This window comes from Eleutherodactylus coqui, chromosome 1 (genome assembly GCF_035609145.1).
Source record: "Eleutherodactylus coqui strain aEleCoq1 chromosome 1, aEleCoq1.hap1, whole genome shotgun sequence".
NCBI lineage: Eukaryota > Metazoa > Chordata > Amphibia > Anura > Eleutherodactylidae > Eleutherodactylus > Eleutherodactylus coqui.
Window position 1 is genome coordinate 467,840,130 of NC_089837.1, and position 27,352 is coordinate 467,867,481.

The 27,352-nt window shown below is 44.3% G+C and overlaps 1 protein-coding gene and 1 pseudogene across 3 annotated transcripts in view; both read left to right on the plus strand.

Annotated features, from left to right (window-relative positions):
• LOC136585029 (fidgetin-like) overlaps positions 1 to 27,352 on the plus strand; it is an 89,789-nt gene that overhangs the window by 18,616 nt on the left and 43,821 nt on the right. Inside the window, exon 2 of one of the 3 annotated variants that reach the window (XM_066584358.1) lies at positions 25,362 to 25,432. The exons of 1 other annotated variant lie outside the window; for it this stretch is intronic. The gene's annotated coding sequence lies outside the window, so the exon portion shown is untranslated. Of the gene's footprint in view, positions 1 to 3,771; positions 3,862 to 25,361; positions 25,433 to 27,352 lie in introns of those variants that run through there. One more of the 3 variants, XM_066584360.1, reaches the window with a different exon arrangement.
• Positions 2,455 to 5,870, plus strand: LOC136606225 (general transcription factor II-I repeat domain-containing protein 2-like; annotated as a pseudogene).

Genomic DNA, 27,352 nt, shown 5'->3' on the forward strand with positions numbered 1-27,352 from the left:
GGGAGTGAAGCCTGTGTCCCCACTTCCTTCCTCTGATGACAACATCCACTGGACAGGTGAAAAGGAGCCTAGACAACCCCTTTAAGTCCATGACTGTACACACGTATGTCGCACCACTTTTTTTGCAACTATTTTTTTTTTTTTTTACACCATGCATTTCTATCAAATCACAGAGACTTTCTGCCAATTATGCTACAATTCAATGTACATGCAACGGCTGTAGCACTTCTTGCAGATTTTTATATGAGGAGAGGCATTTGGGGGGTTGGTATGGCTTTCCCATTGCAAGGATTTACGGAGTTTAGATACCGTGGTAAATTAGGGCTCATACAGTACACATACACCATATTGTAGCAAAGGTAGGATTAAGCCCCCGCTTATGGGATCAGGAAAGCTTCTCCCAAAGCTTTTCATCAACTCTAAGCATACAGCTACTGCACAAAGCCATAAATATGCCCATGTATACGAAGCTTTACAATGCTTTGAAAATACTCCGATCTTCTGCGAGTGACAGGCTTGGATGTGCACATATATACGTATCTCTAATATACAGTACATTACTGTGGAGCAGAAGAATAGTAAATGCAGTAAAGGTTCTTTAGGGACTTTTCACACGGGACAGAATCGTTCTGCAGGATGCAGCTGGTTTCCTCACCAAAATCAGCAAAGCTAAATATGTGGATTTTGATACAAAATTTAAAAAATGGGTTAAAGGGCCACTTTGGGGATTTTAGTTATTTTTTATTCATTATGTAGCTATTAGAGATGAGCGAGCGTACTCGGAAAAGCACTACTCGCTCGAGTAATTTGCTTTATCCGAGTATCGCTGTGCTCGTCCCTGAAGATTCGGGTGCCGGCACGGAGCGGGGAGCTGCAGGGGAGAGCGGGGAGGAACGGAGGTAAGATCTTTCTCTCCCTCTCTCCCGCCCGCTCTCCCCTGCTCCCCGCTGCGACTCACCTGTCAGCCGCAGCGGCACCCGAATCTTCAGGGACGAGCACAGCGATACTCGGATAAAGCCAATTACTCGAGCGAGTAGTGCTTTACCGAGTACGCTCGCTCATCTCTAGTAGCTATCCCCCTAGAATTTATAAGTGAGCTTGTGTTACTTTGGTTAGTTGTTCCTTTCTATCTAAAATTCTGTCTTCTTTCTCCTCAGATGGTCATGTGATCTCAGTTCTGACCAGCTCAGATCTACTTGAGGTTATGGATTCTTTTTCTAGTCAGTTTCTCACTTTGTGTGATGCTGTTACATAGATCTACTACAGAAACTGCCTGGAGGGGGACACAGGTGCTCCTATCACAGTTAGGCCGAATGCACACAACTGAGTTGGATTCCGCCTGTGGGATCCGACTCAGTGCCCGGCCGGTAAGTCCTGCGTACCTGTCCAGATGCTTTTCCTTCTGTACTGCGGATGTGCCAGCCGGCACACATACGCAGTACAGATGTGACTGTGCCACCGCTAGACGATGACGTGAATCCTGTGGCCTTTCCTCAATGATGATTGTGGAAGGGCCGCGGGACGGACAGCTTCCATTGACTTCCCCCGTTCCAAGCGCTGGCTCCCCGATGTACTGTCTTGTGTTTCAGCGCATTAGGTGTACAGTACTCAGTGTTTCAAAGCCCTACCCTTTACTGAATGACTGACCTTTTCAGTTCTTGCTCACAGCCAGGACTAGACGCATGTGCAGTGACATTGGAGAGAGTGATGCCAACCACAGGGCAAGTCTGCATATATGGACCTATAGAAATTGTGATCTACTGCACAGTAAGCGGGTACAAAGTTCCACAGAGGTTCTTATGTATCAGACAAGATCATGTTATCTGCATTGCATTTGTCTAGTGTAATGTACATGTGCATTATATAACACAGTTATTATGTAGTTAGATTGGTGATGTATCTGGCAAACTTCTCCTTAGTGGACCCTCAAGTCAAGCTGGAACTGTTCCAGAAGCATCTGCTGCTTGAGTGTATATTAAAGACTCATACATCACAGCAATCCATGATCTCCAGGATAATTGGGCTTTAGCTGTATTTACCATGCAACGAGCATGACTCAATGAAGCACATGAAAAATCATTCCAATGTATGCGAGCTATGGTGGCTGGTATGTGCTGGAGCTCAATAATGTACCCTTTACAAATATGCCTCTACATCACAAAGTATGACCTGTGTAATATATTGCGTGCTGAGATACAAACCTGGAACCCTAGAGTATGGGTAGTGGGGCTTAGCAGCTGTGTATAATATATATATATAGTGTAGTTATATTTGGCCCGTGAGATATCGTACTGTACTTGCGGGGGGGAGGCCTAATACTACAAATGCCACAACGCTCTGCTGGTACGTTGCATAACAACCAGTACCCACAAGCGCCCCTTACTCTGATGACATTCACTAGTGCTTCATTCTTTCATGCTACCAGTCACATAAGTTCACCCCCCCCCCAAAAAAATGGGCAAACGAAAGGTGGTAAGCCGAAGCTTTTTAGAAAAGTTGGAAGCAGAATATCTATTCACAAACATAAAGGACAGACCTGTTTGTCTTGTGTGCGGAGCCATCATAGCTGTAAGAATATAACATAAGGATGAACTATGAAATGAAACACCATGACAACTACAAGGACCTGGACATGGCACAAAAGCGCCAGAAAGTAGAGGAGCTGAAAAGAAGTTTGGTTTCACTATGTTCACAAAAGCCATATCACAAAGTGAGGCTGCTGTAAAGACTAGTTTTATTGTGGCAGCAGTGATTGCAAAATCATCCTGTCCTTTTAATGAGGCAGAGTTTGTCAAACAGTGCAGGATCAAAGTTTGCGACGTTGTGTCTCCAGATAAAAGGCAAGCATTTTTAAACATAAACCCAGTAGCTGATGTCCCGTGTGATATTGGCACAAATGTACATGACAAGCTGATGGAAAAGGGAAAAGATTACATTGCATTCTCCCTTGCTGTGGATGAGAGCAGCGACACATCTGATGCTGCCCGGATGTCCCTTTTTCATTCGTAGAGTGGGCTCAAGTCTGTGCATTACAGAGTAACTTTTGGAATTCAAATCAATGCATGGCACAACCACAGCAAAAGAAACTTTGAAGAGGTTTCCAAATGTGTAACTCATCTCCGACTACCTTGAATAAACTTGTGGGACTAATGACAGATGGTGCTCCAGCAATGTGTAGTCAAAAGACTGGATTGGTGGCCAGGTTTCGGGAGAAGATGCGGGAAGATGTGCAGGTGAATGAACTGTTTATCACTTCATCATACATCTGGAATCGTTGTGTGGCAAAGCCATGAAGATGGAACATGTTAGCATCAGTACTGGTGCATCTTGTCTCCACTGGAACTAGGGGTGGAGAAATGGGTTGGGCTGGCTCAGTGACAGGGAAGGAGCAGGTGATGCCCCAGCAGTGGATTGGCTGCTGCTCCCCATACACAGGCATGTCAGGTCCTGCAGGTTCCGTGTTAAGCCCCGAGAGTGACAGCAAGGGACAGCAGCAATGACTGATTCCAGCGGCGAAGGGACGCCGCCAGCTGAGAAGACTGACAGTGGGGGACCAGAGCTGATCCCGTGCTTCTCTTTCTGCAGTGGACAGTGATGCTGCCTTCACAAGCGGCGGGACGTACATTCATTCAGGCATGTGAGAGCGGGCCCCTGTTAAGCCGCACTGGAAGAGGACCGGAGTACAGCGCCAGGGAGACTGACAGCACAGGAACAGCGATGGGACAAGGGAGATCAGTGGGGTGAGCGACAGGAGGCGGGAGATGAAATGATGGCACGGGGGCCTCTGCAGTGGCACCTCCGACAAATAACAGCCGCTGCCTGACATGCTGTCTGCGGGGAAAGGAAGACGTCCGTTATGAGGTAAGACATGCGGCACCTCACAATTTAACAGCCGGGAGGAGTGGGCGGCAAAGGTTAAGGTTTGGGTTATGACTGTGGGTTAGGGTTACTGTTTGGTTTAGGGTTATGACTGTGTGTGGGGAGAAGCAAATACACTGTTGGGTGCATAACCTGCCTCCTTCCCTATAACTCAACGCGGCCAACCCATGTCTCTACACTTTCTTCTTCAGGTGGAGACAAGATGCACCAGTACTGTTATCAGCACCATAACACAAGTAGTTAACCTTATAAGAGCTAAACAAGGTTTGAATCACCACCAGTGTTTTCTGGAGGAGGGTTGTTCGGAATACGCAGATGTGCCGTATCACACAGAGCTGAGATGGTGAAGCGGAGGAAAAGTCCTGAATAGATGTTTTAAGCTGCATGAGCAAATCTGTCAATTTCTAGAAAGCAAAGGGAAAGCCACAGCAGAGCTCTGGAATGAAGAGTTTCTGTCTGAGCTGGCATTTCTCTGTGACCATATTATGAGCTATCTCGATATGCTGAACCTGCGTCTTCAGGGGTCGTGATGTGTTATCACAGACATGTAGGCTTCAGTCAGAGCTTTAAAACAAATTTGTGCTAGTGGGAGACTCAGATACTGTAAGAAAACCTGGGCCATTTTCCTTGTTGCCAAACCGTAAAAGCAGCACTGGCCAGAGGGCTTCATTATCTGGCGCTCCCCTCCCATGGCCGTGGCTCTGGCCAGAGGAGAGTAGCCTCTGTTGCAGTCGCTGCATTCTTCAGACCTGCACTGGCAAGACCGGCGCTGGTCTCCTCTGTCTCCTGGGGACTGGGCCTACTGTTGCGGCCATCGGCCGGTCTATCACTGGCGGTATGCTGCTCCATTCCGTGTTATGGCTAATTTCCTATGTTACTATATGAACATTCAGCATATGACTCCTTTTCATCCCATGTCCATTCACCAAAAGTCACAACTTCTTTATGTTTTCTTTTAAATTTGTCATTTCATTTTTGGGGACTGCATTTTGCATGCACTGCAATAACCTGCAGTCCTATGTAAATTCATTAGACCATATGACAAACTCATGCTGCTACATCTTTATTGCTGCCTTTGCATGCAAAAGGGCAACATTTACTTGTTTTTTTTCAAAGAAACTGGACTATATATTCTGTATAGTGATCTGATGTAAGGATATCCCATTATTCGCACTCGGCGATCTACAGCTCACAATGTTCATTGTCCGGTGACCTAAATGTAATATCTGGTAACAACATAGTAGAGAGATGAAGCATTCTGCAGGTCTGCCGCACTGCTACTATGTGATCCCTCTCTTGCAGCATGATTTCTGTTATTGGGGCAGCTTGCTTGGGTCAACAGCTGCAATTACCCAACCGCTCCAATAATGCAGATGAGTTATTGTTCATTAAGGAGATGAAGTGGAATAACAAATGTATTCAGTTATATAGATGTCATCCGGCCGGGCTGAAAGCTCGCCTTGTATTACTCTTCCATGCTGGAAATCAAGACGGATCATATATTTTTTAATATGCTAAGTAGCTGCAGATTTGTGGCAACTGAGCAATGTGCTAATGCATGGAATAATTTGCAGGATTTTCTGTAATTTCCTGTAAGATATTTCATATGTAATTGGATTGGATGTGTGATTGGATGGACACCTTACAGTCAGATGACGGCACTATGGAAATTTTGACATTTAAAACCTTATACAGGGAGTATTAGAGATTAAACCATACTGACTACAGTACATAAAATGCTAAAAAAATGTGCGTTACAAGTGCAGACGAAAGGCGGCCATATTGTGCACGGCAACCAATCAGATCACTGTTACAATTTTTCTTATATGGATTAGAAAATAGAAACTGTGATTTTTGGGCTTTGATCATTTTTGATACCTTATATGATATCATTTAAGGAGTTTTTCCAAACTTTAACATTGATGGCTAATTCTACGGATATCAGATTGGTGGATATCCGACTCTTATGCCCCCACCGATCTGCTGATTGAAGGTGCAGTGGCATGAAGGGCTCTTTAACACGTCCCAAAAGATTTGGGTGCCGGCGGGGCGCGGCAAAGGAGAGCGGGGAGGAACGCAGGGGAGATCTCTCTCTCTCACTCCCCCCCCCCCCCACCGGCACCGGAATCTTTTGAGACGAGCGGGCAGGTACTCGCATAAGACACTACTTGCTCGAGTAGTTTGCCTTAGCGAGTACGCTCGCTCATCTCTAACACTGAATGATCATTCAGGTTCTCGCTGGATCGCAGGAATCTGAAGAACAATCATTCAGTGTAAACGCTCGCAGCAACTGAACGACAATCGCTAATTTGTTCGCTTATCATTCGTCGTTCAGTTCATCCAGGTCTCAGAACCAAATGGCGATTGGCCCGTGTAAGCAGGCAGTCATTTATCTATGAGTGACTGCCTGTTTACTGGGAATGGTGGTGGGCAGCCGGAAGAGATCTCCAACCCGCTACTCCTCCATTCACTGAGGAATGATCATTCCTGTGTGGGAACACAAGAGTGATAAATGTTAGGACAACTGTGGGAACCTTCTGAGCTCTTTTTACCAATAGATCCAGCAAAGCAGTCATGACTCCTTAATATATGGAAGCAATGATGCTGTAATGTGAGCAGACAGTAATGTTTTCTATTACTCATTATTTAAAAGGAACCCATTAGCGTGAACATGCTGTCCAAACTGCAGGCATCATGTTCTAGAGCAGGAGGAGCTGAGCATATTGAGCAATAGAAATGAATAAAATACGAGTTATACTGAGTTTGTCCCCATAAAACTATATATCAATCTGAAGAAACCGACTCTTGACTCAACTGATGCTGTCAACTACCGACCCATCTCAAATCTCTCCTTCATCTCCAAACTATTAGAACGCCTGGTTTACTCCCGCCTTATAAGCTATCTCTCAGAGAACTCTCTTCTTGACCCCCTACAGTCCGACTTCCACTCCTACACTCCATAGAAACCGCCCTTACAAAAGTGTTTCAACGACCTCCTGATGGATAAATCGAAGGGTAACTACTCCCTACTGATCCTCCTCGATCTCTCTGCAGCATTTGAGACTGGTGAGCACAAACTCTTTCTCAATATGCCTCACTCCATCGGCCTAAAGGACACTGCTCTCTCCTGGTCCTCCTTCTACCTATCTGACCGTCTTCTTTGCTGGCTCTACCTCCCCTCCTCCTTTGCTTCCTGGTGAGGTCCCCCAGGGCTCGGCCTACCTTCTCTTTTCCATCTTCACAGCCCCAATTGGACAAACCATCAGGAGATTTGGCTTTCAGTACCATCTTTATGCTGACGACCCCAGTTATACACTTCCTCCCGTGACATCACAGCAACATTCCTCCAGAACACCACCGACTGTCCGCTGTCTCTAACACTATGCCTTCTCTCTACCTAAAACTGAACCTCTCAAAAACTGACCTACTGGTGTTTCCACCCTCCACTAACCGACCTCATCCTGACATTTCCATCTCAGTGTGTGGCACCATCATAACTCCCAGACAGCATGCCCGTTGCCTTGGGGTCATATTCAACTCTTATCTCTCCTTTACCCCCTACATCGAATCTCTTGCCCGAACATGTCAGCTGCACCTCAAGAACATCTCAAGAATCTGCAATTTCCTCACTGTCAACACGCTAAAAACGCTCACTGTTGCTCTCATCCACTCTCGACTCTATTATTGCAACTCATTGCTGATCGGCCTCCCCTCCTCCAATCCATTCTAAATGCAGCAGCCAGGCTCATCTTCCTGTCCAGCTGCTACTCAAACGCCTCTGCCCTGTGCCGGTCACTGCGCTGGCTGCCCGTCAAATACAGAATTAAATTCAAACTCACTACCCTCATCCACAAAGTTTTCAATAGCACTGCGCCGCAATTTATTGCATCCCTCATCTCAATCCACTACCCAGCCCGCGCCCTCCACTCAACTAACGAAATCACATTAAGCGCTCCTTTAACTCGAACCTCTCCTTCTCATCTACAAGACTTCTCCAGAGCAGCACCAGTCCTCTAGAACGTGCTACCGAAAACTATCTGCGCAATCCCTGACACACACAACTTTAGGCGTGCCCCGAAAACGCACCTCTTCAGGGAGGCACACTATATCCTCTAAACCAAACCCTCTGTACTCCGCCTGATAACATGCTCCCTGACCTACCGACTGCAATCCCTGCTATCAGCAACCAACCTCCCCCTGCAGTCATACTGACTCAGCCACTATACGATCTGACCATTTTCTGTGTGTATAGCATCCCTCGCTCTCCACCTCGCCATGCCGTGCACACCTCCAGCCCCTTTACCTTCTGTATCACTCCATTATTTGTAGTATGTAAGCTCGTTGGAGCAGGACCCTCACCCCTACTGTTTCCATTAATTGATTACTTCTTATAACCGTTGTCTTGTTTTTATTCCCTGTCTTGTAAGCGCTGCAGAAGATGATACCTGCAGTTTGGAGAGCATGTTCATGCTGATGGGTTCCCTTTAAATAGTAGCACCATACTCTGCAACACTCCTAGGAAATTATTATTATGATATGAAGTAAATTGGTGTCCAACATGGTGACCTATATCCGTTGCTGTATCTGCTAGGATTTCTCTATAAATACTCGTTCTTGGGATCCAGAATACTTGGCTGGTGATTACCGAGCCGCTACATCCACTTCCTCACAGGCGGTTGTGTCTTGTGGCTGCAGCTCATGAACAATTTATGGCAGTAATTTGTTATGGAGTGATGGAGCAGGAATGAGCAACCTCCTTAATGAGAGCACACACCAGAAGATGATTGTTTCATATCCTCCTTTTGGATGATTACTAGAAGCCATCTATCAGCTTCTGCTATCATCGGTGGCCGGTGATAAGTCATGTTCTGGCTGACTTCATATAGAGCACAACTGATACTTACAAGAGCATTTATTTCCTTAAAGTGGGAGCTTTATTTTCAATTAAAGTGATCATTCTTGATGACACAAATACATGTTACTTTAAGTAACTAGAGGACATGTAGCGCTGCCCTCAGAATAGCAAGTATGCTCTGTAATGTTGCTTAACGCATGGGGACGCCATTAGTTTCTTGAGTTTTGTGCAGAAAAAACTGCATCATCTTCTTCTTCAGAGCTTTATCACTATGTGATGCACAATGCTACAATCCAAAAGTGCAAAATTACACATCGACTACATATATAAGTAATTATTATTCTAAATGCGGAGTCAGTTCAGTCCAAATGAGTTCAAACCATACTGGAACTTAACCAATACCCCTAAAACTAGTGTAGAAAACTGTCTAAGGGTGCATTCACACTAACGTATATCGGCTCAGTTTTCACGCCAAGCCGATATACGTCGTCCTCATCTGCAGGGGGGAGGATGGAAGAGCCAGGAGCAGGAACTGAGCTCCTGCCCCCCCTCTGCCTGCTCTCCACCCCCTCTCTGCCCCTCTGCACTATTTGCAATGAAAGGAGGCGGGTTGGGGGCGGGGCTAAGTTCCACACATTAGCCCCGCCCCTGTCCCGCCTCTCCCCATTGCAAATAGTGCTGAGGGGCGGAGAGGAGGCAGAGAGGGGGCGGGAGCTCAGTTTCTGCTCCTGGCTCTTCCAGCCTCCCCCCCCCCCCCCGCAGATGAGGACGACGTATATCGGCTCGGCGTGAAAACCGAGCCGATATACGTTCATGTGAATGCACCCTAAGGCTGCCTGTCCATGGGCGTTGCGAGCAGACGCCCGGGAGCAGTAGCCGGCTGACGGATTTACGCGGTGAGCCTATCTGATAAATAGGCTCACCGCGGAGAATTGCAGCATTTTGCAGCATACTGCGATTTGCCGGCCGCAAGCGGAGAATCGCTATCGTTCTCCACTCGTGGACAGGAGGGGGGGCTGCGCTTTCCATAGCAACGCTATTATCGCCGCTGGTAATGCAATGCAGAAATGACCATGGACAGGCAGCCTTAGGGTGAATACCCACTTGCGTTTTTCTTGCGTGTTTTTTTCACGCGATATCGCTGCGTTTCTTTCACGCGATTGTCAATGGGACTTTCTAATGTTAAAAACGCATCGCACAAAAGTTACAAAACACCAACTTGCGATGCGTTTTAAACATGAGAAAGTCTCATGGACAATCACGTGAAAGGAACGCAGCGATATCGCGTGAAAAAATGCGCAAGAAAAACGCAAGTGTGCAGGAGCCCTAAGAGGTATAAAACGCCACCACCTCTTCCTTCTTTTTCTGCTTCTCATCCTCCTCATCAGAAGGAGAATATAGAAGGAAGTAACATGGTGCCCTATGGTCAGCACTGTTACCTTGCAGCGCAGGGGCCCTAGGTTCAAATCTGACCTAGAGGAACATCTACATGGAGTTTGTATGAATGTTTGTAGAAACCTGCACAAACTTTATGTAGATGTTGTCCTTGGTCAGATTTGATTCTAGGACCCAGATGTTGCAAGGCAACAGTGCTAAACACTAGGAGGAGGAGGAAAAACTTTAGTGTGTTCAGCCAAGATAGGCCTCATGCCCACAGCCGGGTTGGATTCCGCCTGTGGAATATCCCAGCGGAATCAGACTCGTTGCCCCCCCCCCGGAGACCCTATACTCACCTGTCCGTGTTGGCCGTCGAGCTCATGCACATGCGCAGTGCAGTGCATGATACGCTGGGGTATGACGCTGATTCCCACGATACTTCCGCTGTGCCCACAGCATGGAGTATCGCGGAAAGGACAGCTTCCATTGACTGCAACTGGACAGTGATTCCTATTTGCGCTTGCGGAAATAAAATCACAGCATGCTTATTTCTTGTGCGGATTCAACATGGATGGCTTCCATTGGAGTCAATAGAATCCCTCCGACCTGCGGCGCATCCACATCATCACCTAGCGGTGGAGCGGGAAAAATAAAATTTCTACTGCGCATATCCAACAGCGAGCCACCAGGTCCATCCACCATGCAGATTTAATCATTTTTGCGCAGTCGCTGGCCGCAGTCAGAGCCGGATTATGACCCGTTCGCGTGAGACCAGCCTTACTGAGAGCAATAATATTTTATTTGTGTTTTATCACATCTACAAACATAATAAACTCCCATTCCACAGTGCAACAAACTATTTTACAATACATAGTGGTTAGCATGTAATTTTAGAATAAGGGCTCATGTTCACGGGCGGGTCGGATTCTGCATGCGGGAGCCTGCAGCGGAATCTGACCCTGCCCGCGGCCGAGCACCCTGCGTACCTGTCCGGCTCTTCTTTTTTCTGTACTGCGGATGTGTGCAGAGGTGCTGGCCGCTGGGCCTTATTAGGGACCTTTCGCACAATCAGAATATCTTCACGGCCCACAGCATCATTTGCTGTGCAATCAATTCTGTACCAAATTCTGCAGATTTTGAATCCCAATGGCCTGCAGAATTTTGCTATTTTCAATTCCCATCACAATCCACACATTAGTTATGCAGATTTTGGTGCGGAACTTTCCGCTCATTATGAAACATTAACCATATTTCTGACCGGAGGAGTTTCCCGGTCGGCTCTCTGTATACTCTGTCATTTCACATTGTTATTATGTTGTTTCCAGTATTTATTAAATATTGGATTAAAGGCATTCCTGTATCCAGCTGTATACACTGCGCCGCATCCCCTTATCTCCATGTTGACAATACTACTTGGATGGTAGGAGGAATGTGACTGGAGGTCTATCTATTAACCACATGTGCCGTTACCTCTGTTTTATAGCTGTTTATTTTCTTGCAGTGACAGTAAAGCTGACAAATAGCAGGCACCGGGCTGTGAGAAAGTGGAGGAGAATACCTTTAGACAGGGTGCAGCCATGTGGAAAGCAACTTTTGCTGTGTTTTTTTTTTTTTTAACCTTTTTTTTTCTCCCTCAACCCCCAGCTTTTTCTCCATTTGCCCTTCCCCCTATTTAGTGCCCCCCTCCCTCCATCTTCGGGGCATGCCTCTGCCACAGGGCTTTGTCCTCCCTCCTGCGCAGAACACTCCCCGCTTTGTTTTATTTCTCCTCTGTATCATTGGAGCTAAATGGCAATGCCAGTGGCACAGCATATGGATCGACTTAGCATTTGCTTATCTTGTACTATTCTTTTTATGTGAAACATCTGAACTCAAACAGGCAGCAGAAAGTGGGGGAGGGGACATTAATTGTGTACACAAGAAAATGCTTCCCCCCAGGGGTTGCTACAGCTATACACTGCAGGGGGGTCATCCAAAGATAATGAGCCATGCTACATTGTAACCATATTTGTGTATGTGGTAGCAAAACAATTGGGTGATATCATATGCTTAGGAGGTATTCGGGTGTGTTCACATGGCGGAATCTGTATCATTGTTTTTTAGCGCAGATTCAGCGTCAAAAATCGCATTGGAAATCCGTGGTTAAGTCTCAAATATCTGCTGCGGATTTGCCCCTCTGTATGCCGCTGATCTGCATACGTTAAGAAGTGGCATGTTACCACTTTTTTTCTTGCCACTTGGATTTGATGTCCATTTAAATGAATGGGGAGTATATTGTAAGCAGATTTTGCATGAGTTCTGTGCCGGTCAGCCTCAAGATGCGCTGTGTGCTTCTAAACAGATCAATTCAAAAAGTAGAATAAGTAAATGATGATCATTCAGTCTAAACACGTGCCAATGCCTGAACGAGAATCATTCGCTTCTCTTTCATCGTTCAGTTTCCGCAGGCATAAAAATCACCATTGACTCATTCACTTGTCGTTCCGTTTAAAGACTTTTCGTTCAGTGGTTCACACAGACAATGTGAAGAATGAGAAGTGAAAGATTCTCATTAAATTAGTCCACGGTAAATCCTTCTGTCTAAACAGAGCAAACGAGCTGGTGATGACATCACTGGCCCATACCCTTGCTATTAGGACACTAAATAGGGCATTGTTATAATGTAATTGGGACATATAGTTTACAGTCTTCTGTGGGTCAGGAACGCTATCTTTTCTCCTTAGGGAGAGCACCTAGAAGGCGAGTGAGGAGACTTATAAGGCCATTCATGCTCCTCTGGGTAATATGCAAATATGGTAATATGGTATTGTTCCATCTCCCTTATTTACAGTCTCCTGTGATGCAGTGGGTCACACAGTAGTATCCTTGTCGATATTTGTAAGACAAAACAACAAATGGGACATAAAGAGAAAAAAACTATAATGGAAAGATTTGTACATTTTCCGTGTTTTTTATAAACTCCTGATTGTGCTTTACAAATATTGATACAAATTAGCTCTCCTTCCATATAGAAGTGGGAAACTAATGTTAAAGGGTTGTTCCACTATATATATATATATTTTTTTTAAATTTATTTATTTATTTTTTTAAACAGCTGGCCATAACCTAAAATAACAAAAGCTCCAAATGTCACCTTTCTTCTCTCATCCGGTAAGCTGCACAATGGCTCCTGGTCAGCGGAAGTCAGGTGACCACTGCAGGCAATCAAAGGCTGCAGCGACATTGTTCTGCACCCAGGATGTGAGCCATGCTTACTCGGGGGAGAAGAGAGGTCAGGATTTTAGTTTTTTTTGGTCATGGCCAGCAGTTTAAAAAATGTTTTCTAGTGGGACTACCCTTTTTATTTCAGCACAATGTATCTGTTTTTATAATGTCCCGAATGCTATTTTTAAAGCCCATTGCAGTCTATTGACTACCAATCTATGCAAATAGCGTAGGCGTGCTACAATAATAATGTAGCACACCAAGCCACTTAAGTTAATACTGAATGTGTGGAAAACTTTTCTAATATTGCCTCAATGCAGCGTGTTGGAAGGCTTTTTTTTCTTTTTCTCGTATTGGCCCAATGATTTCTAAGGGTGCTATATTATAGGTTCACAATACAACCATTTGCATGAGGCCTTACCATAGATGATCGGCTGTTTATAAACTAATGCACATTCAGAGTATAATATAGTGAGTATTTATTCTGGCTTTCTTATCCCAGTCATTGTTACAAGGCTTGTTAAAAAGACTGATGACTTGCAGGAATGCTGCATTCCAATAGGTGGCACTGCAGAGGTACTGTTCCATATTCCCATTTGCATATTTCCCAGAGGAGCATGAATGGCCTTACAAGTCTCCTCACTCACCTTCTAGGTGCTCTCCTTAAGGATAAATGATACCCTTCGTGACCGGAGTGTCTTAGACTAATGATGCATACCATGTTTCCCTGAAAATAAGACACTGTGCGGTTCACTGCGGTAAACTGCAGTGTCCTCCACGTCTGACATCTGAGCTTCATGCTGATGACGGGGCTTTAAATACCCTGCCTTCAGCAAAGCGAGCACTGTTATTGGCTCATCGAGCGCCAGCCAATCACAGCCACTCGGGGAATCACATCGCTGAATGCCTGTGATTTGCTCATTGAGCCCTGGCTGTGATTGGCTGGCGCTCAATCCAATCACAGTGCTCGCTTTGCTGAAGGCAGGGTATTCAAAGCCCAGTCACCAGCAAGAAGCTGAGATGTTAGACAAGGAGGACACTGCAGCGCCGCCAGAGACCATCGCGAGACATCGGGACACTGCGGACCAGGTGAGTATTGCTATTTTTAAGCAGGTTAGCTAGATCTTATTTTGGGGGGAGGACTTATATGTCAAGCCTCCCCCGAAAACCAGGGTAGTTCCTATTTTCGGGGCAACACAGTACTAATACATAATGTTCATCAGGCAGTTCGAGAAGTGGTATGGCCATCTTTGTTTCTCCAGGGCCGCTTTAAGGTTGTAGGCATACTGCAGAAATCGCAATAATAATGTATTTCGTTTTAGGCAGAGGGCTATCAATAAATTAGCTGAAGAGCTCATTGTGTCAACAGCTTTGGTATCACTACTGTTACAGCCTAACAGTACTTTTTTTTACAGGCGATAAGCGGTACTATATCTGCCCCCCGCACTATTCTGGTGCACAAATCTAATCACGTTGTCGAGAGGTTTTCTGTTGTCCATCTGTTGACACGTGTATCAGATGTCAAAAAATGAATTCACATGAGACAAGGAAGTGTTGGTCCTTAGAGAAAATATGTATATGTTTTATATAACAGAAACATATTCTGCACCGTTGTAGAGCGGTTGTCATCATCCACATCAGTCCTTGTTCCCACTATGGCTAGCAATCTAATTTACCTATCTGAGATACAAACCAGGGTTAGTTTCAAGCCAGTTAACTTATTAGGATTTTCGGAGTGTAGAGGAAACTGGAGTACCTGGAGTAAATTCACACTGAGACAGTATATAGACTCCATGCAGGTGTTGTTTTTGGTTAAACCTAAGACCCCAGTATTTCAAGGTGGCACTAAACACTCAATAACATTTTGCCCATGTGCACTCACAAACTTGACTGTATACAGAAATCACAAGTTTTGCGATTCATTTGCGCAGTGGTGAACACAGAAAACGGAAGGCCCCTGTACAAGTACAGTATATGGGCACCTGGTTCCCCAATAACCTATAGAGAAGGGGTATCAAATTTAATTTCACTGAGGGCCACATTATTGTTGCCTTCAAAGGGACATTTACAAGGGCTCATTCACAGATGCGGATATGCGCTCTGTATTACACGTGTAATCTATACAGCTTAAACACCATTGTGGTATCTGACCTGTGTTTGTCATAGCACGTATTATTTAAGCCCATATTACGGACTGAATTTGCCATTAAAGTCAATGGGTTTGTATACTTAAGCAGTGAATACTCATGATTAGAGATGAGCGAGCATACTCGCTAAGCCAAACTACTCGAGCGAGTAGTGCCTTATGCGAGTACCTGCCTGCTCGTCTCTAAAGATTTGGCTGCTGGCGGGGAGCGGCGGGGGAGAGTGGGCAGGAACGGAGGGGAGATCTCTCTCTCACTCTCTTCCCACCACTCCCCCTGCTCACTCCCGCAACTCACCGCTCACCCGCGCCGGCAGCCGAATCTTTATAGATGAGCGGGCAGGTACTCGAATAAGGCACTACTCGCTCGAGTAGTTTGCCTTAGCGAGTATGCTCGCTCATCTCTACTCATGATACATGCATATTTCAGCATGAAAGTAGGAGAAATCTATGGGACCTTCTTGCGTTTATTATGGTGTTTCTTCCCTTTTACCTCTTTAGCACCGAGCTTCCTGATTTGGAGGGTGGCTAGGTAGAGTAGGGCTGTCAGAGTTGTGGCACTATCTAGAAGTTGCTGAACACAGTGGTGTGGAAATGCACGCCTGAGCTGAGAATTCAAGATGGCACCGCACTCTCTGCCAAACACTAGTTGTATCTTCCGGGGAGAGTGGAGAGATGGTCCTTCTGCGTCCGGACTTCATCAAGGGCCACATAAAATGATACAAGCCCTCGGGCCTTGAGTTTGACACACATGCTATAGAACATCTTTTGTCTCTCTAGCAATCCACCAGTAATTTTGAGGTCTGCAATGCATCGGCTCAGTCCCCTCCCTATATGCCGTCTAATACCCTGTTGGGAGCTGTTGTAGGCTAGATCTACGAGACACAGATTACGCGGTCAAAAACTGTAGCGCGGCCCTGCGTCATCAAATCAATGCAGTCGTATTGCTGCTTGCAAGTTATTGCAACCCAATTATCACAAGAAATCTAGCAAGTTTCACCTATGTCATGGCCAACGTTACCATGCAGCCTTAGGCCGCCTTCACATGGGCGAGAAAATGGTGCGAGATGCACAAATCTTGCTTGAATGCGAACCCCATTCTTTTGAGTGCGATCATACATATGAGTGATGTTTTCCTGCATGGCACCGCACAGTGATCAAATCGCAGCATGTTCTATCTTCATACATGCTCTCACATCGCACCTTCCATTGTCTTCAATGGACCAGCATCACACTGCGATGCAAAGTTTCCTCGTTGAAAAAAATGGGAGAAACTCCACGATCCTCTGCTGCGGCTGTCAGGATCGCTACTTCCCCGAAGTGATGCGAAGCAGTTTTGCCATAAAATGCCTCACATCCATGCGGAAATCTTCATGTTGGCAAGTGCGATATCAGGCAGTCAGGAACGCCATCTTTTCTCCTTAGGGAGAGCACCTAGAAGTTGAGTGAGGAGACTTAAAAGGCCATTCATGCTCCTCTGGGAAATATGCAAATAAGGGAGATGAAACAATTCCAATAGGTGGTACTATTGTTTCATCAGGCCGTGATTCACGCTTGCCTATGTGAAATTAGCCTTTCAGTAACAGTGGCCACGTTATCTGCTGGGTCCTTGTGCCGCTGCACAAATGACATTTAAGAGATGCTGTGGAATAAATTATCTCAAAATCCACAGCAGAATCGGCACGTGGTGCTTATTTTAAATTTACAGCTTATCAATTTATTCTGCGTATTTTCAGTTCGGATCCCACATCTTCAAATGAGGGGGTGAAATCTGCCGCAGAATCCTTGTGAATTTGCAGCAGACTTTCCACTGAGGATTTTTTACGGTTTGCTGTGGATTTCCTGCTGTGGAAAATCTGCCATATATGACCATACCCCTAAAGAGAGACTATTCTCCAATCATGACTTCTGCAGGGTTTTAACAGGCAATGGAAGGAAGCGTGACAAAGACGTGATATATAGATGTAATCAATCACTTAAAAACCCTATTACTGTTGTGTTGGTCTTATCATGATAATAAGGAGCTACAGCTAATGCACTGACCGATGAAACGGTATAACCAGCTATGCCAACAGCACAAGTCTGTGTAACCTGTTTTATCCGATAACCTAACAACATGAGTCTTGTTTGCATTAGTAGCCACATTACTGCACAAAAAGAAAGGAAACTTAGAGCCGAAAAATAAAGCCGAACTGAAAATTCTGCTGGTTCAAGATGCATTCAAAAATTCTGTTCATATCCGGTCAGGATTATTAACCCTTTCGAATCCAATTTTGGATTCAGGGTTTCCTAAAAGGCTTTCTCCTTTTGCTGTTATACAACGGTGCCATCTGCTGGCTAAAGCCAGTGTGTGTGCACCAGAGAGGCTCTGACAGCGGATTAGCTGGCAATAGACGGTAAGAATACCCTGTTGGACGTCTTCTGACATTGGAGCTGTACAAGCTTCAATCAGAATGTAGGACGACGTCAGACAGTGCATTGGAAAGGGTTAAGGGTCACTTGTGACATAGAACCTTCTAGGTCCGAATATGGCAGAATCAGCACAAGAATTGTGGGGTAGAAACATAGAAAACACACGGCAGAAAAAGACCCCCCAGAAAAAGTCCATCTAGTCTGCCCTTATATTATTTGCTTTTTATTGCTCTCTAAGTGAGATTTAAAAAAATGCTGTGGAAAAAATCACCAGCAGAACATAATCAAAACTCTTTACGTTTTCGCTTCTCTCCTCCAGGCTATGCAAAATAAGTTATTTTTAAGGGAGCCTGTCATGTCCTGCAAGCACCATAAATTAAGTTATGGTGCTTATAAGGCCGCCTGCACACGAACGGATTTGCATTGCAGAAACTGTGGTCAGCATCCACACCTTGGTTCCGCATCAAATACCGCTCATAGCATGCAATGGAAAAGCGCTTCTTCCTGAAACGATTTGCGATTTCCGTGAGCGCGGATAAATTGCATCATGCTCTATTTTTGTGCAGTGTCCGCATAGATGGCTTCCTTTAAGTCAATGGAAGCCATCCGACTCACAGCAAGTCCGCGAAAAAAATAAGATTTGAAAAAAATAAATCTGTACTGCGCATGTCTGATGGCAGTACAGATGAAGAAGAAAGAAGACGGATACACACGGACGCCGGCTGGGCACAGGGCCAGGTTCCACTGCGGGATCCTGTAAGTGGAATTCGCCCCGTTCATGTGCAGGCGGCCTAATATACAGCCTGTGGAGTTTGGGGGTCTAATGTTTATATTTACCGGGCTCCCCTTTTCTGCACTGTGACCCCAGGAAGTTGGTGTTTCGTCTATTAACATGACCCTTTTCATTGTCCATATGTGCACTGCACTGTCCTCTATAGGAGTGAGGCACATGAACTGAATAAAAAGAGTAATGCTGATAGAAGGAGCACCATTATAAAAATGACACCCCCAGACTCCGTGGGACCTATTTTATAAGTACCATAGCTTAGTTTACGGTGCTTATAGGAGGTGACTAGAGATGAGCGAGCATACTCGTTAAGGACAAATACTCGAGCGAGTATCGTCCTTTTTGAGTATCTGCCTGCTCGTCTGCAAAGATTCGGGTGCCGTCAGGGGGCGGCCAGGAAGAGCGGGGAGGAACGGGTGGGAGATCTCTCTTTCTCCCCCCTGCTCACTCCCGCAACCCACCGCTCACCCCCACTGGCACCCGAATCTTTGCAGACGAGCAGGCAGATACTCGAAAAGGACGATACTCGCTCGAGTATTTGTCCTTAATGAGTATGCTCGCTCATCTCTAGAGGTGACAGATTCCCTTTTAAGTCTTTCCTGATAAGTTTTGTTCTTGAGACCATCCACCATTTTTTAGCCCGTCTTTGGACTTTTTACCAATGCAGTCTCTAGAACTTGCAAACTTTGTTGCTTTTGGTAATGATTCGGTTATGACCCCAAAAAGGGCTTATTTATATCTTAGGTGAAAAAATTGGATTTTTACAATCCAATTCCACATAGAAAAAAAGTGTATTAGATTACATGTAGGGGCCTGAGCTAATTAATGTTATAGCTCAAAATTACCGGTGGATTGATGAGCCGTTGGACAAGTGTTCTTGCACTCCTCTGCTTTCTGCTCTGGAGCATGCTAAATAAATAATTTCTATGTATATTGACCACTGAGGTTACTAATTTTTATTATGATGTCATAATAAAATGCAGCTTGTGTAGTTATGCCTCGCAATGTACAGACATTTTCTGTGGTCCATCTCTTGACACTTGTGTGATATGTCAAGAACACACAAGTATGTAAAGGCATTGGAAATCTTCAGATTTACGGGCTAATCTATGCCAGGGTTGCTTGCAGTCTCTTATGGAATATTCTTCAGACAAGGGTTGTCCGCAGCCCAGGACTACAAACCTGTTTGTTAGGTCTCTTGTCCACGGGCCAATTTTCATTGTGTTTCCCGCGGCGATAATCCGGCCGCGTGAAACGCAGTGAGTGCTTTCCATAGACTTATATGCAAAGTGCAGCCCTGCTGTCCACGAGTGAGGAATCATAGCGATTCTCCGCTCACAGGATTTAAATTGCAGCATGCTGTGATTTCCAGCGATTCTCTGCGGTGAGCCTATCTGTCAGAGGCTCAGCGTGGAGAGCCGTCACCTCTCCCCTGCTCCCTGGCAGTGGCTCCCGTGGTGGAAATCTGCCACGGGATATCGCTACGCCCTTGGACAGGAGGTCTAACTCTACTGGTTCTTTTACATGGGCCAAATCCTAGGCACGATGTAATGAGCATTGATTTACTTAGAAGTCGATTTAAACTCAATTTTTTTTTACTGTACATGGGCCAAGAATCATCTTGTTAGGACAAACAATTGCTAATACAATAGTTTGTCCACATAGGTCAGTTGTACATCGCAGTGATTACACATGTACCGCCATTCAGTGAGCATTTTTTATGCTCGCATAAGTGGTCCAATTGGTCCCTTTACACTACCTGATTATTCGGCAAATGAACACTCGGACGAACCCTCGGGGCTTCTGAATAGGCCCATGTAAAAGGACCAAAAGTCCAACAAGACAGCGAGGAAGGTTCTCGAGGTACAGTGCTTCACATCTATGTATAGGTACAGTGCTTCACATCTATGTATAGGTACAGTGCTTCACATCTATGTATAGGTACAGTGCTTCACATCTATGTATAGGTGACAAGTGAGATGGCTCTTTATAAAGTAAATATTTTTGAGACCACTACTCAAAATTTCATTGAAAACTGGTCTTCTAGAGGGTGGTCTTCTCAAAGAAGATGGTCAGTATGTGTAGGTGTAAGTGAGTATCTGTTACATAAAACCGGCTCTGGTTAATGGGTAGTCTTCTGGAGAGGTTTCACTATATGAACGTCTAAGTTCCATTCCACTGCTCCTATTGACATGAGGACTATGTAGTATATATTTTTGCCAACATGTACGTTTCCTGCTCGGAAATTGCAGTTTTATGGCAGTTCTACTAGGCCTCGCAAAATCTCATGGAGTATGGTGTCTCCATAGAGAGCTGTATTCTTACCCAGGAACAATACTTTTAGCCTACACTGCCTCAACAATACATCATGCGATTGAACATACTATATATGAATTTGAACTCACATGAAGGCACCCCGAACAATCAGGTTCATTCGCAATGCTCACAGTATTAAACATGCAGCAAAAACACATCTTTTTAGGGAGGCCTACCATAGTCCCTAATCTATCTGGCAGGGCTTAATAGGCAATGTTGAAAATTTCTATATACTGCAGTACTGAAGTTCAAGTCCTCTATGTGGGCTAATTTCCTATAAAATGACTTTCTTTTCAATACATTATATGGTACATTAAATGGTACTATGTAAGAATTAAAACGCAGTTGCAAAAAACCAAACCGTCCTACAGCCATGTCAGCAGAAACATACAAAAGTTATGGATCTCCGGAAGGACATGAAAATGGAAATATAAAAAAAATGGAAAATCTCTGTTCTTTAAGGGGTTAAATATTTAACCTGGAATTCCTTTCATTAGAGTTCTTTATGCTAATAAAAGCACATTGTTCATTCCTGCTAAGGGACAAAGGCATTCTTTACCACATTCGCTAATTAGTGACACACAACACAGATACTCATTGGTATCCAGGGTAGAAGGTGAAATGTATAGAGGCTAATTGAAAACGGCTGCTAAGAAGGATGGCTATGGAGAATTTAACACGAAAAGCAAAATAATTTTTAAAAAAGGCATCGGAAGACACAAATCGCGTATATTTATCTAATACTTGTGTTTCATCCAATTATCCATTTAATACAGCACATAAGAGCAAGCGCATGCTGTGAGCCATTCAGTCAGCACGTTGGGTAGAAAGAGCGAAAGAAGAACAGTGCCTTCTGACATGGTTATCAACCGGCAAGATATAAAGGGGTTGGAGGAGATTAAAAAACATGGCTGCTTTTTTTCCAAAAACTACATCATTCTAGTCTATAGACCCTGAATATTTCAGTTAAGCCATGTTCACTTGAATAGGGCTAAGCTGCAATACCCCATAGAGCTTACAGACAGCAATGGTGATTTTCTGGAAGAACTCTCGGCATCTATCAAATCGGGGCGTGTGTATTAGATAATGGCACTTGGAATGGAGACGCCACTTGAAACTCCTGAGACACAATGAAAAATGACAGATTTCCGTGATTTCTAGAATCCTAGTAGGGGACGACATGTTCTGTTCGTAGAAGTTGAATCGAAGTTTGTAGAATTGTTTTCAAAATGACAGCATTCTTCCACCTCATTTGCATAATTTTGTAGTTGTGTTTCTATATTTTATCCTTAATTTCACTCTTTTATTTTAGAGTCAACGCATTTAAATGCGAGAAACCGCACGCACCTTATCTCCATTCTGCACAACGCTTTTTACATTAAGATGTTTACACTGAACGTAATTGAGCCAGTTGATGCTTAAGCATTATTGCTGACTTCATTTCTGGAAAATTGGCTTATTTGAGTGTTTTCTGCTTCACTGCTGCCAATTTTGCTCAGAGCTCTCTTCTAGTCTCTGGAGCAGTGACAGGGTTGTATTGGTCAGACTTGCAGGCTGATTGAAATCTTTCCCTAGGCTGCGTACACTTTTCCCCTTACCTGCGTTACCTCTTACGTTTTTATTCTTATTCCTTCTTCTTTTAATCAGTTGTTAGCTGATGGTTTTGGAGGTCGATGGGGTTTGGAATTTGGGATTTCCATGCAAATGTATAGCAGTGAATCAATTATGGTTGCTGTTGTATTTTGCACAGAAATCTTGCCTTTACTGTAAAGTTTTCCTTTAGTGTTGGTCTTCATAACCTAATTTTATATAATGAGAGCTGCGCCTCCAGAGGAGTGGATAATAATTCTATGTGTACTATACAATGTATAGAATTGATGCGGTGGGGCACTGGACAGGAGATCTGCCTGCACCCGAAGTCCGAGATGGCTTGTAACAGGGGCGTAACTATAGAGGATGCAGGGGATGTGGTTGCACCTGGGCCCAGGAGCCTTAGGGGGCCCATAAGGCCTCTCTTCTCCATATAGGGAGCCCAGTACTATGAATAAAGCATTATAGTTGGGGGCCCCATTCCAGGTTTTACATTGGGGCCCAGGAGCTTCAAGTTACGCCCCTGGCTTGTAATAAATGAATCTGGTAGCCCGCTATCCGATGAAAACTGTAGAGATGCCTGAGGGGTATTTGATACATGGCAGGTGGTGATCTTTATATCCATCAGTGTATTGATTATATGATCCAATACTTTTGGATGGTCACCGTAAGTTGGCAACAAGCCCATTGAATTAACTGGAAACTAAAAGTCACACAACAATATCAACACTTCCAAAGTAGGAAAGTTGCACATGTCAAATCGCTTGTACGATGCTTCACAAGTCATACGAGTCATTTCTATAACATTTACAAGTCTTTATAATGTAGTCCAAAAAAACCTGCCTGTTATATGGGGTAGGTTTCATTCACATGAGCGCATAGATGGCTACATTTTTACACCTGACCGATATACGCGACCATCTGAGCCATTAGTTTCCAGTGCATCCATTCACTGGGGCGAGTATATGGCGTGTAAAAACGTTGAACCATCAAAAATAGAACATACACAACCAAAATACACGCCGACGCATATATACGCTGGGCAAAAAGATAGTTCTGGAACTATCTTTTGCCCGATATACGGCAACAGCTCCAATAGACTCCTATAGGAGCTGGACAAAGAAAAAGAAAGGGAAGGAGTGGCGTTTTAGTACCATCCAACGCTGCAAAAAGCTTACAGGTGCTTCTATATAGGCATTTCCAGGGTACAACATATTTTTTAGCTAAGAACGACACTCATGGTCGTGTGAATGGGCGAGAAAACACTGTCCATGATTGCGGAAAAACGTTCATTCATGCCAATAAACAGCGTTGACGAGTAAAACGTAAAACGCCTACACTCGTATGAAAGAGCCCTCAAGTGCAGTTTTTGCAGTTGCATTAATTACCGTATTATGTCATGTGGATTGGACGAACAGGCTGTAATGTAATATACAACAACATTTTAGTAATGTTGAGCGAACCAAACTAGTAGAACCCTGTTTTGGATTGAACTTCAGTTCAGCATGAACCCAAACCAAGCTTTTAGCAAAGTTCTACCCAAAACAGGGTTCTACTGGTTTGGTTCACTCAACACTAGTCCTGAACACTGGTGTATAACTCTCAAAGTGCTGTACAGGGCTTTATGGCTCTTAGGTAGTGTTATACACCAGTTTTAGGGATTTTGGTGAACTTCCGGTTCGGCTCAAATTTGGGCACAACCAAACTTTTTGCAAGAGTTTCCTGAACTGGCCCAACCAAACCTTTCAAAGCTATTAGATATTAAAATAGCATTCAATGTGGTACTAATTTTTTATTTACTCAAAGCGGTGTACCAATGTCAGCAAGCTGGGACATATCGCTACATCATTCGGTTGGACCTCCACAGATCATTTGCCAACCTGTGAGGGTTCAACCAATTGAACCTCTACCAATTTGTAGAATGATGAAGCATTTTACCCCTTTAATTTTTGCGGTCACTGGTGGTTTTGATAAGTTTACTCTACAGTATAGAACGATAAATCATAATTTCTGTCTGAAGATGTAACACCAACTGTTAAGTTTAGGGGAAGGAAAAATAATGGTCTAGAGATGTTTGCCATGCTTTCAGATGGCCATATACATTAGACAGAATTATGTTGATCGTTGAACAGCCGTTGAGCGATTGATTGTTATTTCACCTAAACAGAAATACACAGTTTAATTCATACTAATCCATTATAGTCAATCAAACTGGCCATACATGTTCAATAAGGAAGGGTGAGGGATGAACAATCGTTCTGGGAATGTTCTCTCAAAGAGAAATGATAAATCTTTGGTGAGAACGAAAGATCTTTTTTATACAGGTATTGGACAAAAATTTCAAATTTGACCTACTTCTTTCCAGTTGATGGCAGTCTGTCACGAGCTGACTAAACCAGTTGTTAGTTATTAACCCTTTCCAATCCACTGTCTGACGTCTTCAGACATTCTGATTGAAGGCTGTACAGCTCCGATGTCAGAAGATGTCTGGCAGGGTATTTTTACTGTATATTACTGGCCGCTCTGTTCTCGGGGGGCCTCTCTGGCATGTCACATACTGCAGTACTGGCTCTAGCCAGCAGATGGCGACATTGTAAAATAGCGGAAAGTGAAAGCCCCCTAGGAATCCTTGAATCCAAAATTGTGTTGCATAGGGTTAAATTTCACCTGACGAACAATCGTTTTGGATGAAATTGTCCACTTTTAGCAACTTTAATGTGTTAAGAGAAAAAAAAGATATCAGGTGCGCTTACCCCATGTCACGTTCATATATTTCTTAGCCCGACTATATTTTCCAGGTGCACAGGACTGCTGTGGGTCACCAGCCAGAATCACAACATGAAGAGAAGAGGAAGTCTTACAGCACTGGGTAAACGTTTTTTCTTTCATTGAAGTCTAAAGGATAAAATCAGTTTAAGACATAGTCCATAAAAATGGTAGACACATTATAACTACAGTTGAGCGAATGTACTCTGGCGAGCTTGATGCTCGTTCGAGTATTAGCGTACTTGATGGTGCTCGTTACTCGAACGAGCATCGAGCTATGTTCGACCCCGCCCCAGTTTTTGGCTCCTCTCCGCTCTGACGCAGCCCCATCTCAGTTTATGGTACCCCCATAACTCCTCAGCAACACGTGCACGGTCTTGGGGTCGAATTTGATTCTGACATTTCCTTCATTTCCCATATTCAGTCACTTCCTCATGTCACCTGCACCTCAAAAACATCTACCAAAACCACCCTATCCTCACTGTGGAGACATCAAAAACTCTTATTGTCACCCTTATCCACTCTTGGCTTGATTATTGTAACTCGCCACAAGAGTTGAGCGAACATATTCTGGCGAGCTTGATGCTCGTTCGAGTATTAGCGTACTCGATGGTGCTCGTGACGTGCCTGTTCTGGCCCCTCCCTGCCGCGAGGCAGCGCGCGTCATTTGAACATTTTTGGTCTGGCGGGAAGGGGAAGGGGAGAGAGAGAGAGAGAGAGAGAGAGAGGGAGAGATCATTCTTCCAAGATAATAGTTTTCTGCCCATAGTAAGGAGAATTAAATATATTTTGCCATAATGTAGAATTTGTCTTACCCACACAGAATCCTGACTTCTGTTCCACCATAAAATTTTTGCAATAAATTGTAACAATTGATAAAAGCTGACTTGTCCAATAAAAATCTAGGGTAAATAACATTTTCAGCAATCAAGCCTGTAGATTGATAAATATTGAACAGCTGACCATTACAACGGTCTTATGACAACATCCAGGTTTCATTGCATTAGTAAAGAAGATCTGGAGTGTCCATCCAAAGACTTGTACAGTTAGGCCTCCTGTCCATGGGCAATTCTTCATTGCCTTATCCGCGGCAATAATCCGCATGCGGGTAATGCATGAAACGCTTGAAATGCATGAAAGTGCAGTCCGATGTACACAGGCATAAATCGACGCTCGCGTATAAAATTCGCAGCATGCTGCGATTATCCGTGATGGACTATCATAATGATAGGTTCATTGTGGAAAATCACAGTGACTTGAAGTGTTCTCCCACAGCGGAAATCCGCTTGCGTTAAAATGCAACGCCTTTAGACGGGCGGCCCTAATCTTCTGGTGAACAATAGGAACCAAAAGGATTAATGTGAGGAGACTAGCCTCCGGATGCATCTATGGGGGCACTTATTGGTGGGGTGGGGCAGATTGACGAACTCATTATAAAGGTTTAGGACACTTTTACACGGGCTGCAAAATCATTTAGATTGTCATGATCAGATTATTGTTCAGGCTAAATGCATGCAAGACTGAGCGACAAACAATAAATTCATTCGCCGTTCAGTTTCTGCATGCATCAAAACTGAATGACAGATCGGCCTAAGTAAACAGGCAGTTCATCTATGAACGACTGCCTGTTTACTGGGAATGATGGCGGGCAGGAATGACCCCAGCCCACACTGCCTACATTCACTAAATATGATTGTTTCTGTGTAAAAGCAGAGGAACGATCATCACTGGGGCGATCTGTATTTTATCTGCGCCTGACGGTCGCCCCGTGTTAAAGCGTCCTTATTTAGACCCATTTTGGTCTGTGAAAAATCGACTCATTTTAATCCATATGTCTGTGTTGCATCTTTATGTGTTACCTGTGTTCGGATTTTGAATTCCATGTATCATAGTTTTTTTTTCTCACGCATTAATAAGAAAAATTGTAGAAGGTCAATTTTTTTTCTAACATTGCTTAGCCAAACAGATTGCACATGCATATGCACTCCATATAGAGATGAGCGAGTGTACTTGGTTCGGGTGT